The sequence below is a fragment of the Vulpes lagopus genome, chromosome 15 (assembly GCF_018345385.1).
Source record: "Vulpes lagopus strain Blue_001 chromosome 15, ASM1834538v1, whole genome shotgun sequence".
NCBI classification, from domain to species: Eukaryota; Metazoa; Chordata; class Mammalia; order Carnivora; family Canidae; genus Vulpes; species Vulpes lagopus.
In genome coordinates, this window is record NC_054838.1 from 11,445,362 (window position 1) to 11,458,657 (window position 13,296).

The window sequence follows — 13,296 nt, forward strand, 5'->3', positions numbered from 1 at the left end:
TGTTCAGAATGAAAATGTGGGGTTTTGGCAGTAAAGAAGGGGAGAACGCAATCTGATCGCTAACCAGAAGTCTGGTTGTAACACTTACCTGGTGCCTGTTTAGTTGGCTGTGAATTCGGTGGAGGCAGCCTGCCAGGCAGGTGGGACGTAGCCTTTGGAGTCCGGTAAGTCCAGCTCCATCTCTTACCGGGCACGACATCTTGAGCATTACCGAATTTACCAATGGGCCTCAGCATTCTTGGTTGTCAAACGCAGTTCCAAGTATTGACCTTTGGGGAATTCTGGGGGAATCCAGTGAGGACGAGCATTTAAAGGGCCTGGTGCATAGTAGATGTTCAGTAAATGTGAAGTCCCCTTTCTCGGCCGTGCCGAACAGGAATCAGGGGGATCATGACCTCCCGCAGGGCCCAGAGAAGTGGTCAGAAGGCTCCCCGAGAACAAAGCTGCTCTGCCCCCAGGTTGCCTGCTCTCTGCCCACAAAGTGGTGAAGTGAGTGAAGCCAACCCTGTAATCAAACAATACCAGATACTTTAATTATAGTTTTTTGCCATGATCCGAATCACTGTTTTCATGTGCATTGCCGTGAATTAATCTCATAACAGTGGTGTTAATTTCCTGATGGATAAAGGAGTGTTTCGGCTACCGAGGTGTTCCACAGAGAAGGGATGGAGTTCACATTTAATTAGCTCCTACTCTCTGCCAGGCACTGTGCTGAGTGCTTTATAAACCCTGTCTCATTTTTCTCTCACAATAACTCTGCTGGTGGCTGTTACCACCGCATTTTATGAGTGAGGGCGCAGAGACTCAGAGATGTTAAGTAACGTGCCTGACATTTCAGTTCATGCAAATCCCAGAACTGGAATTCGAACCATATTTGTCTGATGCCAAAGCTCACGCTCTTGCCATCATATCTTGCTACCTCCCTGCTTTCCCAGGCCCTAGAACCAAACAGCTTTTATTTATTTTATTTATTTTTTTTAAGATGTTATTAATTTATTCATGAGACACAGAGAGAGAGAGAGTGGGAGGCAGAGACACAGGCAGAGGGAGAAGCAGGCTCCATGTGGGGAGCCTGACGTGGGACTCAATCCTGGGACTCCAGGACCACGCCCTGGGCCAAAGGCAGGGGCTAAACTGCTGAGCCACCTGGGCTGCCCCCAAACAGTTTTTAGAACAAGACTGGTTAAAAAAAATAAATAAATAAAATAAATAAATAAATAAATAAATAAATAAATAAATAAATAAATAAATGAAAAAAAAAGAACAGGACTGGTGAGGCCTCTGGTGGGAGAGGCAAAGGAGGACTGGCCTGGAAGTTAGCTCACTGCCTCTGAGTCCTGGCTCTGACTTCCCACCTCTGGGACTTCTGTAAGTCATTGTCCCTCTAGAGCCTCATATTCCTCTCTGTCCTAAGAGGGAGCAGCCAACAGCACGGTCTGAGATCTCTCTCAGAGTCCACAAGAGACAGTGGAGCTGCACACCCTCGTTTCTGCATGTTCCAATATTAAACACACCTACTGTGAACTAACCTTCACTGGGAGGAAGATGAAGCACAAACAAGATGTAGCAACTGTCTGAGGAAAGTTAACCCGAAATCTGGAGAAAGGGCAGCAGATTTCATCTAAATATGTGGAGATACTTGGAGGAACTTTCTAGAAATTGCATTTATCAAAGGGCTTCGCATCGCTGAAGGAGCTGGCGACCACACGATGACGGCACAATTATAATACTGAGCGGTTGGACAAAAGGGTATCTGAGACCAAATGCAGACCTGATACATGGTCATTAGAAAAGGATTAACGACACAGTCACAGCCAAACTGAAGTTCCCCATCCTCACCCCTGCCCCCTCAGTTCCAATCCCCAGGAACAACAAATAACAAAATAAATAGTGGTTTTTTAATAAATAAATAGTGGTTTTTTCCTTCCAGATCCCTCTTCAAGATATTATCTTACCGATCGAGTATTCTGAAATTTCTATTCATCCTTCCGTGGTGGCTCATGAACAACTGCCCTCATTCTTTTTATCAGCTGCACGATGTTCTGCAGACAACGGGGCTGAGAATCATCACTGCACACAGATTTCCCACATTCCGTCCCTTTCTGCATTCCCTGCATCTCACCCCCAACTCTGCTAAAGATAGCATTCCTTATTGGTTCAGATTCATTTTGCAAGCTTATGTATGGTCCTGTCTTCTTAAAAATCCATACCCAGCTCTGGGAATTTTTCTCTTTTGACATCTGCATTTCCTGTCTCGCTTCAAAAAATCCTTATTGTTCTGTCTTATTTAGTTATAGTCACAACAAAAGTATCTTACTAAACCACCCCAAAATGTAGTGGCCTCAAACTGTAATCATCCGTGCATCGATGGATTAAGTATTAGCCGACCTAAATCAGGACTGGCTTTCAGCTATAGCTTGGGTTCAGCCCTGGTCCACCTGTCTCTCATCCTCCTTGGATCAGTGGGCCGGCAGGGTGTGTTCTTTTCACGGCGATGGCAGACACACAGACTAGCTCGTGCACCTGCTTATGCTGCATCCACAGCATCCTATTGGAAGGCAAGTAGTACAGCCAAGACCAATGTCAACTGGGGAGGAGAAATATTGTTTAGATCACACTGGGGGGAGAGGAGAATATTATACCCCTAAAATTTAAAAACAATAATATCATTTTCTTTAGCAGTTTTATTGTTTGGGTTTTTTTTTTAAGATTTTATTTATTTATTCATGAGAGACACACACACACACACAGAGGCAGAGACACAGGCAGAGGGAGAAGCAGGCTCCCTGCAGGGACTCGATCCCAGGTCTCCAGGATCACACCCTGGGCCAAAGGCAGGGGCTAAACCACTAAGCCACCCAGGGATCCTCTGTTTGGAGTTTTTTTGTTCAGTTATTTCTCTATTTGCATTGAATGACGTGTGTGTGTGTGTGTGTGTGTGTGTGTGTGTGTGTGTGTGTGCATCGTAGAGATCCTGCATTAAACAAGGGAGTGACCCTAGGATGTGGTGTCAGGAGGTGGGCAAGAGTGCTAGCAAGGGGTAATTACGAAGGGGTAATTATGAAGGATGAGGCTCCATTTTCCAATCTGGAAACCTCTCCAGTGTGCAGAGGTTTATGTAGACGTTCATCCCAGTCAGAGGGTCGAGCACGGAATATATGAAGGGGCTCTCTCTCCGTGCCGGAGAGCTTGTTAAATGGAGGGATTTATATGAGCTTGGTTGTAGGGCTTTGGTTGATAGTGGAGAACTCTACTCAGGCTTTAGTTCTATCAAAGTACAATCATTTCCACAGAAAACCCACAAAAGGCAGGGCTAACGGACCAGGGGTAATTTGAGGTTCAAAAACTGGAAAAACAGGGGCACCTGGATGGCTCAGGGGTTGAGCATCTGCTTTTGGCTCAGGTCTTCCTCCTGGGGTCCTGGGATCGAGTCCTGCTCGGGCTCCCTACAGGGAGCCTGCTTCTCCCTCTGCCTATGTCTCTGCGTCTCTCACGAATAAATACATAAAATCTTAAAAAAAAAAAAAAACAAACCCTGGAATACAAAAGCAGTAAAGAGACATCCTGTAGGCTGTCATGCAGTGTCCTTCATTTTGTCTGTCCTTGGAGGGACATGCCAACCTCCCATGCCAACCTCGGGAAGAGAGAGGCTGCCCGATGGCCACGAGCAGGACAGCCTGGTCATATGTAGCTGCTCAGCCAGGCATGTGTCCTTCAAACACACAGGCTTGAGGAATTTGTTCGACACCTACTTAGCTGTGAGGCTGAGCAGCGCCAGGGCGAAGGGGTGGGAGTGAGACCCAGGCGCTGGGCTGGCTTCTCCTCTGCCGTAATAACCATTCTGCTTGGCCCCAAACTTGCATGCTTCCTTTAGCAAAACACAGCCCCGCAGGTAACCGGACTCATCATCCGCAGGCCGCTGTTTGGCACAGGTTTGGGGGATCCTATCCGGTACCGACCCACTAGCCCTTTGTCGTGAACACTGTCCTAGGTCGACGGCTCTGCTTTGTTGATGCCACTGCAGGTTGCTATCCCATTCAATAGCTGTCCTTAGCTCACTGCAGCCCCTAGCCCATCGCAGGGGGGAGGGGGGCAGCCTCGGGGGTGGAAGGCACCAGCTACAGCGGCCTCGCCACTGGGGCTGACATGGGGGCCTCTCCACGTCTACACCACAGCGGCTGCCGGGGCAGGAGCCCGACAGCAAGTCAGCAAGCTAGGCCGGCTCTTACCCCCCGCCTAGCCGCCTGGCTAACCTACTGCCCCGGTGCAGTGCTAGCTGCCCTCTCCCTGGTCGGGGCTGTATGTGGAAGTCAGACCCCGCAGAACATCTTTCTCTTTGCCCTACAGCTCATCTCTGGGAGGAATGCAGGAAGGTCGCGGGAAGAAGGCGTACATGGGATTTCGTGACATGGGGCTTGTCAACCCGAGGCTTAAGGGGTTCAGGCACGTCCCCCAGGGTGTGCCAGGCTGCATCTCTGCTCCAGCAGCCCAGGGCTTTTCTTTATTTCTTTCTTTCCTTCTTTTTTTTTTTTTTTTAAAGATTTTATTTATTTATTCATGAGAGAAACAGAGAGAGGCAGAGACACAGGCAGAGGGAGAAGCAGGCTCCATGCAGGGAGCCCGATGTGGGACTCAATCCCGGGTCATGCCCTGAGCTAAAGGCAGATGCTCAACCGCTGAGCCACCTGGGCTGCCCGGGCCTTTCAACCACATGCTCTCTTTGAGAGGAGCGCCCTGAAATACAATCTGTTCCATCGTCTTCCGTTTCTCTCAACCTTTTGGTGCCCCCAGGACATCGGCGACTCACACACCTTCCCACAGAGCTCCCCCACTCCTGCTTGAGCTGGGACCACGCAGGCTCATCAGGCCTGTAGAAGCCACGGCTTCCACCCTCTCAGCATCCTTCCAAAGGCTCAAAAGGAGCCAGACCTTTAGGATTGCGGAGGATGGGGCACCTGGGTGGCTCAGTGCTGGAGCATCTGCCTTTGGCTCAAGACAGGATCCCGGGGTCCTGGGATCAAGTCCGCATTGGGATCCCCGCAGGGAGCCTGCTTCTCCCTCTGCCTGTGTCTCTCTCTGCCTCTCTCTCTGTGTCTCTCATGAATAAAGGAATAAAATCTTAAAAAAAAAATGGATTGCAGAGTACAGGGAAATCAGAGAGGGCTCGGCATTCAGTGCCTGTGTGTGGTTCTCTCCTGGGGGCCTGCTGGGTGAGGAGCACCCCTGACAGAGCTGGCCAGCACGGGCCTGTGGTGAACATACAGTGCAGCCCAGTGCCGAGCTGTCCCCTCGATTGAGGACAGTGAGGGATCTAATCCTTTGCCCTCGGCCGTGGAAGCACCTCACTGTGACGCATTGGGAACACGCCAACACCTGCCGAAATAAGAGAAGCCAGGGCTTCTTCCTAGTTTTGCAGGAGACTGTCTTTGGGATTGTGGGTTTATCGATAAAGGCACTGCCTTAACGTCCTTCCTCCTGGATTCCACTTAAATCGTCTTTCTCTGGCCCGCAGTTATTTGCTTGGATGGATTCTTTCAGTTGCAAGAGATGGAAAGCTAGCCCCCATCTGCTCGAGCAAAAAAACCAGCTGCAGTGGGGCTTCCACAGCATCGCCAGCGATCCTGCTGCCTCCTCCTTGCCACGCCCACCAGCCCCCCTTGAGACGGCTCCACTTGTCTGTGAGCTGGTCCTTCCCTCCCCCTCAACCTGGCTTCCTCCGCGCAGCCAGGGTCCGTGGCAGCGTGCTGGCTGCTGGGCTGCAGACAGTTCCAGGCTTACAGCATCCTCCTCGTCACATCAGAAATAGAGGAAGGTCATCTCTCTCTCTCGAGTCTGGATACAACATCCCAGGGAAAGTTCCTAATTCGCCGTGCTTGAGATGGGCACTTATCTTTCAAATGGATGGCTTACCACTCTAGATGCACATCTGTCTAGGATGCTTTTTAAAGTGTCAGTACCTGAGCCCTGTGTCCAGAGATTCTGATTCATTTGGTCTGGGGGGACCTGGATGTCAGCATTTTTAACAACTCGCTGCCAGTGATGAGAATAGCCAAGCTTGACTACTGCTTTAGACTCATCCGTTGATTCTTCCGAAATCAATCTTGAGCACCCACTCTGTAGCAGGCAGTCTACTAGGCATTGATAGAGCCGTGAGCAAGCCAGATCAAATCATTCTCATGAAGCTCACACTCGATGGCGCAAGGCAGGCAATAAACCCATTAATAAATGAATAAATAAATAGTGGTAATAAATAAATAAGTACTATCCAGAGAATAAAAACAAGACCAAAGCATGGGTAATGAGGAGAAGCAAGCCATAAGCAGCTTGGAAGGAAGAACATTTGAAGCAGAGGGGACAGCTAATGCAAAGGCCGAGAGGCGGGAACAGATGGACCCTATTGCAGTGAGAGAAAGTGATATGGTGGCGGAAATGTGGTGGATGGAGAAAGAACAACATGAAAGGGGGTCAGAGAGACAGGCAGCAGGGAGCTGCCAGGGAGCTTTGCAAACAAGGCCATGGGGCATGGATTTTATTCTGTGAGCAATGGGATGTCAACAGACATGGAGAACTAAAAGGACCCTGATTTATATGTTCAAATGCTTATTCTGGCTGCTGGATGGAGAAAGAAGTGGATGGAGCAAGAGTAGGAATGGGTAGACCAAGTAGGAAACAAAAGCAATTGTTCAGGTGACCACTGATGATGGCTTGCTCTAAGTTGGCTTTGGGGAGAAGCAAATGGGCATAAGTTGGGTTTTGGAGGTTGAGTTGACAGGACATGACAATGTAACCCCTTCATTGTTCCTTCCACATCCTCGGTGTCCAGCGTGGGGAATGGGGGGGTGACATACTCCAGCCAGGAGGAGCTCAAGAAATATTTGTAGCTTTAATGAAACCAGAGTCCAGAGGCACGAAGATGGAGAAGAAGGGATGGAAATACAACTCTGAAGTTGCAGAGCCACAGAGCGGGTCTCTAATGAAGCCCAGGTCCTGGCTCAGCCCTTCACACACGAAGAAGGGGAACCGATGGGGACCCAAACTTTGCCTGAAGACAGTCAATTTAGTGGCCCTGAAACCTGTGTAGGAAACAAAAATGCACATGGGAGATATGCAGAGAGGGCCCTCAGCTCTGCTCGTGGGCAAGAGGCTTGACATGGGGAGACATGAACCACCATCATTGTAAAGAGGAGTGGAGCCTATACTGGTGCCAGTCTAGCTCGTATGGCTCCAAGAGAGCCAAATGTTTGCTTGTGACATTAAGCAGGGATATAGACCCCGTGACCCAGCAATCCTAGCTTCAGTGTGCTTCCCAGAGAAGTGCTTGCATGGGTTTACAGTGACTTGTCATGACATCGTGAGGAGTGGGGGCGATGGCAGGCTAGGAGTCACCCACGGAGGAGTAGATGGGGAAACCAAGGCAGATGCACAGTATGTGCTCACGTGGGGTCATCAGCAGCATCAAACTCAGTGTGTCCAGAACGACATGGGGGACCTTAAAACGATGGTGTCCAATAGAAACGGAAGAACAATACCATATATGCCAGTTAAAAACCCATGTGCTGATGGCATGTGTACAAGGAAACATGCCTACCTGGGGGCATGTGTTCAATACATGCTTACTTTAGTGTAGATGCTGACAACAAGGAGTGAGCATAGGAATGGGGTAGTGGAAGGCAGAGTAATGCCCCCACCCGGGCCCCCGCCCCCAGAGATGTCCACATCGTAATCCCCAGAACCTGTGGGTCTGTTTTGTGATGTGCCTGGGAGAATTAGGGTTGCAGATGGAATTAACATGGCTAATCAGCAGGTAGAGAGAGGAGCCTGGATTACGTAGGTGGGCCCAGTGTAACCACCAAAGTCCTTAAGAGTGGAAGAGGGAAGCAGGAGTATGGGTCAGAGGGAGATGTGACTATTTAGGAGTGATGGCAGCAGAAGGACGAGGCCCAAAGTTGCCGACTTTGAAGGTGGAGAGAGGGGACCATGAGCTAAGGAAAGAAGGAGCCTCTAGAGGCTGGCAAAAGGGAGGAAACAATTCTCTTCTAGGGAATTCCAGAAGGGAAGGCACCCTGCCAACACCTTCATCTTCTCCAGGAAGATCCAAGTGAGACTTCTGGTCTAGAGAACTCTGAAATAGTTACATCTGTGTGGCTTGAAGCCACTGGACTTGTGGCAATTCGTCCTGGCAGCCCTAGGAAACCACCCCGGGGACAGAGGGGCTCGCGTGGGTTTTGATGGTCGGCAACGTGCATTGAACTGTGGAGTCTGAATACGTCTGCCCTCCTCGTCCAAGGTCCCAAATAATGCTGTCAAAATCAAAGGAAAAGGAGGATAAGAGAAAGCCCCTCAACAGATAACACCAGATGTGATGGAAACAGCAGATCCAGAATGAGTTCCCACCACGTCCCAAAGACTGAACTAGAACTTCATAGGCATGAAGCCAGCTTTGGTTCCTGGAGGGTGAGGTACTGGGACTGGCCAATCACTGGTATGGTGGGGGGGGGGGGGGCTATTAATATCCCAGGGAGCCTGCCCATCCCTCCTCCTCCAGGGAACATCACTGTCCATCTCTTTAAACCTTCCCGATCTCTCGTCTTCCACCCCTGCCCCCTGCGCCCCCGGGACCACCATCAGCATCAGTCACGGGGCCGAGGGCCCAGCGAATCTGGCACTTGTGGAGCTGATCCCGTTGACGCTTGGGGAAGGTCCCGACTACCCCTCCCCACACCACCCCGGAGTATCGCATGAGTGGGACCATTCATAAAAGAGCCCTAGGACTTCCATAAGCTATTTATTCTCAACAACTTAGAGCAACCCTCGGGGCCCCAGTGTGATGTTTGCGTGTCTAATTTCCGTGAGCTATTGATAAGAGCCCACTCCAACCAGCTAGTTGTCAGCCTCGACTCCAAGGGCCTGGAAAATGTACTATTTGCAATTACTTGAAAAGAAACTAATTAGCTTTAAGGAGGAAACCATAGGTAGAAATAACTGAAATCAGCTGTTCAACTGTGCTTGGCAAAAAATTAAAAGGAGTAGGCGAGCACACCTCACATTGGTTTCCTTCGAAGGAAAAGAAGGGTTGAGCCTCGCAGAGGGCGTTTCTGTGGCCCAGCGAGGCCTCTGAGCAGAAACAGTGTCCGCGAAGCTTTTGGGTGGCTGAGAGGTCTTATAAAGTGACCTTGAAAGCCACATGTGGACTTTGTTCAGTGGCAGCGATGACAGGTATTTAAAAGAGAGAGCGAAGATAAACTCGGGACTTTAGAAGTATGTGCCGAGCTTCAGCATCAGGGTGAGATTTTTGGCATTTGGTGTATAAATGTGGTGGTCTCCTTCGGAAGTGGTCATCCGGGGTCACTTGTCAAAAGAGATCGAAAAACACTACGTTACAAGCTCTCGGAGCCCAGCACTCGGCCTGGTAGACAGCAGGTAGTGATGAGAGAGGGGACAGTCCCCTGGCCGCGGTCTGGAGGCCAGCTTGAACGTGACAAGGGCGGATGTCCCCGCGGGAGGGTATCGCTAGCCATCCAGAGGAGGAGCAGGAAGCAACAGCAGCACCACAAGAAAAGTTGCTTCCAGATGTGAATCGGAGCAGGGACCAGCACTCTCACTGCTTACGGCAGCGACGAGAGAATTGTAGTTTATCGCCACAGGGTGCTCGCTATGTCCTATGTTTGCATGTGTCAACAATTGTTATTTCCAGTTTATCCTTAAGGCACCTGAACCAGAGGGACCTGAAATGGTAACTGTTTCAGAAGAAGACTCTGGGGAAAGGATCCGGGGACGAGCTGCTCATGTGGCGGGCGACTCCAGGGAAGAGCCTGCAAGGACGGGAAACATAAGGTAGCGAAGGGAAAGAGGACAACGCACTTTCAGCGGCAATGGGTTTATTTCTCGCGGCCACCACCGGAGCTCAGCCCCGCTGGGGAACTCGGGGGCTTGGAGAAGAACATTTGCAGAGTGATTATTCCGGCGAAGAAGGCGAGGATGCTAGGGCATTTAGCCACGGACTCCCTGTCATTGGCTGGTGCTGCCTTGAGGACATCACCTGGACCCTTCCATGCTTGTCCTGTGCTCAGGCGGGACGTGCGCAGCAGGTGCTTGCTGTCGCAGACCTCGCCACCATAGCCCTGGAGGTGGGGACCTGGGGGGGGCAGTTAGGGCACCCACAGTGACTGCCGCGGTGCAGCAGGCCCAGTTTGTCTGGGATACTCTCAGTCTGTGCTTACTGGCTGGGAATAATCCTAAACATCCCTCTGTGAGTCCTAAAGACGCCCTCCTCTGGGTGATTTATGTGGCCAGCCTGGGAAGCAGCAGCTGCAAGGCCGAGAGCCTGCGCGCTCTGCCTCCGTCTTGCCCTCCTCTAAGCGCAGTCGTGGCTTTCCTCATCTGGCCAGGAGAGGCCGTCCAGGCAGGCACATTGCTGCGCAGCAGGACTTTACCAGAACCGTCTCCGGGGTCCCGGCCCACCGTGCCCCCATGGCACATGGTGATTGGTCACCCCCAGGCTCCTGATCCTCGTCCTGAACTCTCTGAACCAGAATCTCTGGGGCCTGGGGCTGATGATCAGCCTGTTGGACGCTTTCTCTGGCTCATCCACACAATCAAGTTTGGAAACTACAGGCCTCGAAGAGGGAGACGAGGAGTGTTAACATTCTCCGAGGAGCTGCAAGGTGGGGGAGTTAATAGCAGGACCCCTGCGCTCCCCCGGTTCAAATCCCAGCTCTGTCGCTATGGCTAAAGTGATTTCCGGCAGGTTACTGAACTTCTGTGTTCCTCTCTGGGAAAAAAAAAATGAGGATAATAATAGCATCTACTTTATCAGAGCCCTTATGAGGATTAGACAAGTTAATCCATATAAAGCCCTTAGAACAGTGCTGGGCACGTAGCAAACACTTGAAATGTTGGTTAGTGTTATTACTGACTTTTAGCATTATGCCAGGGATCCTACCTAGGCTGTGGATAATAATCCTTAGAACAACCACACAAGGAAGGTATTATGGAGGATTTGGGGCAAATAGGCTCAGAGGTTAACAAACTAGGGAGTGTGTGTGTGTGTGTGTGTGTGTGTATGTGTGTTGGGGTGGGGTGGGGTGGGAGGTGGAAGTCTAGCCCAGATCTGTTGCACCTGCCTCCTTGTCCTTGTGGGGCTCATTCCCCGCCTCCACTGTGGCATCCCGGGGTGCATGGGGCCCTTGGGCCCACTGGGACTTCTGGGAATGGGGAGGAGGGAGGCCCACATATGGGTAGTACTTACCTGCTGCATCCAGTCTGCCTTGGCCAGCCCGGCCCGGGCTGGAGCTGCTCTCTGGGATCTAGTTAGCAGCTAATGATCAGTGGGCTCCGGCTATAATGATCGGATTAGCTGCGCTTTAATCACTGTCTATTGTTTCAGCAGGGAGAGAATTTCACAGCTCATTGACTGCTCTGACTCCTAATCTACACGGAGGAAACAATGTTGCAGCTCATCAAATGCAATCAGCTGCTAATTGAAAGGAAATGGAATTTTACAATTACAGGCCACCTTGCAGTGCTCAGGATTTCTAAGCACTTCTCCCCACCCTCCTTTGCCAGCTCAGCACTGGCAGGAGCACTTGACAACCTGCTAGAGACTTCCCTGAGAGCTGCATTTAGGACCTGGCCCATTTCTCCCCAGCCCCAGAGCAGCAGGAAAGGGAAGCAGCGTCCTCGCCAATTCCTAGGCTGTCCTTCAAGGCTCAGTGCAGAGGAAAAAGCTCCGGGCTGGGTGTGGGCAGAACTGAGGATGCGTCCTGGCTCACCTTCCCTCCTCCCCGCACCCCCCTGGCACCTTGTGACTGACTGTGTGACCTTGGGCATGTCCTCGTTTCTCTCCAAGCCCCACTTTCTTTCCCAAATCCCCAGATTTGCCAAACTCCAAGGTTCTTACCAGTTCCGATGATTCGGTTTGCTCCATTCTTGCTATTATCCCCATCCAGTGGAGAACATCTAGACTGACACCCTCTTTCCTGCCCGGATCACTGCTTTTCCAAATGCTTCCAGGGTGACGGTCTGAGGTCCCCCAAAGGATTTGTCCTGATGAGATTTTAATGGGACAGAAAACAAATTTGGGCAAGAGCCTACTCAGGCTTGCGATCAGACATCTCTCTCCCCCTGTCCTGGATCCATTCACTCCCTTGGATGAGCATCAATCACGATTAATTCTAAAGACAGTCACAGAGGTTTTTCTGGGGTCTGTCTTTTTCCCAGTGAAAGTCTGTGGAGACAGGGCTTGGAGGAGGGCTATGAGCCAGGAAGAGCATTGCCACTTTTGACCCTGTCTCAGAGCTCCGCTTCCAGCCGGCCTTTTCTCTGAGAACAGGACAAACGAGCATCTGCTTTGAGCTCTGGTCTGTGTCATCCCACAGTAACACTTGTTCTGTCCGGGAATGCATCCGAGGCCCGCGTCACCCCGCAGTGCCATTTTCTCTTGGTTCCCATGGTCCGTGGGCTTCTCTGATGTGCTTATCAAACAGACACTGCAATATCACCACTTGCCTTCGGGCAGACGAGTTATGCTGTGTCTCAAAAAAAAAAAAAAAACAGGGAAAATCAAAAATATTTTTTTGTCTGGCCAGGGTTCATTCTCAGTCCCGTTTCCCTCTCCGTGGTGGACTAAGCCCCCGGGCCTGCCGCCCAGCGAGGTGGGCCGCAAGCAAGGAGGAGGAGGCCGATGCTGGCTGGCTGCACCTCCCTTCCAACAAGGTTTGCTGCAGGTGGCACCTGACTCTTTCCAGAAGAAAGAGAATAAAGGCTGGGGTCTGAGTTAGGATTTGAGGGTGGAGGTGTGGATGGAGGAAACTCTGGAGCCCCGGGGCGGGCTCAGCAGTGTCACTAGGGAAGAAGCTGGCAGTTGAGCGTGGGTGGGGGACAGAGACAAGAGTCACTCAAAACGATTCCGGCAAGGGGGTCTCCTGGCCAAAGGGTCAGAGTTCAGGAAACCACAGTGGCGGGCAGAGAGAATGCCAAGGGCAAGAGTCAAATGGCCCAAAAGGGCAACAAAAAGTAGGAGATGCCAGGGGGCTGGGCGACACTGCTCGTGTTGACAGTGGCCAGCACGTAGCTGCTGCTCATGCTGCCCATGCACACGGGACCCGGCCAGGGTGGCCCGTGGGCACTCGTGTGGGCACGGGGACCAATTTCATTTGGTGCATAGAACGTGGCACCCAGAGACTCCAGATGAAACTAGGGCCCTACGGTACTTTAGAGATGTCCTTGGCATTGGAGCCGTAACCCAGATCTTCATGATGTTTTGACCTGCAGGTGGGACAAAATGATGCAGGTTCA

General features: G+C 51.2%; 1 long non-coding RNA gene across 1 annotated transcript; it reads right to left on the reverse strand.

The window, feature by feature from the left end:
* Positions 1-9,883: 9,883 nt before the first annotated feature.
* LOC121476670 lies at positions 9,884-12,194 on the reverse strand. Its single transcript, XR_005983974.1, has 3 exons — positions 11,900-12,194; positions 11,249-11,338; positions 9,884-10,771 (listed from the first exon to the last, which is right to left on the reverse strand). It is a non-coding gene; the product is annotated as an uncharacterized LOC121476670 (long non-coding RNA).
* Between the last annotated feature and the right edge of the window lie 1,102 nt (positions 12,195-13,296).